A 1162-nucleotide genomic window follows, 5' to 3' on the forward strand; every position below is an offset into this window, starting at 1 on the left:
ATCAAGGAGATTGAGAGAGCAACCCTCATCAAAGAGATTGAGATAGCAACCCTCATAAAGGAGATTGAGAGAGCAACCCTCATAAAGGAGATTGAGAGAGCAACCCTCATAAGGAGATTGAGAGAGCAACCCTCATCAAAGAGATTGAGATGGCAACCCTCATCAAGGAGATTGAGAGAGCAACCCTCACCAATGAGATTGAGAGAGCAACCCTCATAAAGGAGACTGAGAGAGCAACCCTCATCAAAGAGATTGAGAAAGCAACCCTCACCAATGAGACTGAGAGAGCAACCCTCATCGAGGGAGACTGAGAAAGCAACCCTCACCAATGAGACTGAAAGAGCAACCCTCATCGAGGGAGACTGAGAAAGCAACCCTCACCAATGAGACTGAGAGAGCAACCCTCATCGAGGGAGACTGAGAAAGCCACCCTCACCAATGAGATTGAGAGAGCAACCCTCATCAAGGAGAACTGAGGAAGCAACCCTCATCAAGGAGATTGAGAAAGCAACCCTCATCAAGGAGATTGAGAAAGCAACCCTCATCAAGGAGATTGAGAAAGCAACCCTCATCAAGGAGATTGAGAAAGCAACCCTCACCAATGAGATTGAGAGAGTAACACTCATCAAGAACTGAGGAAGCAAACCTCATCAAGGAGATCGATAAAGCAACCCTTATTAAAAAATATTATTTACATTACCTATATACTATCACCGCAGAAGGTTTTGGGGGTGAAACTTGTGAAAGTTATCGAAAAAAAATTAAAAAATCAATAACAGAATAAAAGCGACAACAGTAAGATTACGACTGTCATTAACGAAGAGAAAGAGCTATTCCATAATAACATGAACAATGTCAAGATAATAACATTACAGTAATATAGGATGATGATAAAATATAAAATAAGAAGTACAATGCCGTGATCATAATAATTATAACAGTCTCTCATAATAACCGCTCTCTCACCCTGTATAACTTATGTCACTAGACCAAAACTATTCGGTGAAAGACCGAATTAGGAATGGGAACACATCGACAGATACAATCCAATTTTTAGAAAAGGGAATGAATTAGGAATATAAACAAATCGACAGTCAGATTCCAACATTCACAAAGAGAACGAATTAGGAAACCGAACAATTATACAAATCTGCAAGCAGAT

Source organism: Macrobrachium nipponense, chromosome 23 (assembly GCF_015104395.2).
Source record: "Macrobrachium nipponense isolate FS-2020 chromosome 23, ASM1510439v2, whole genome shotgun sequence".
NCBI classification, from domain to species: domain Eukaryota; kingdom Metazoa; phylum Arthropoda; class Malacostraca; order Decapoda; family Palaemonidae; genus Macrobrachium; species Macrobrachium nipponense.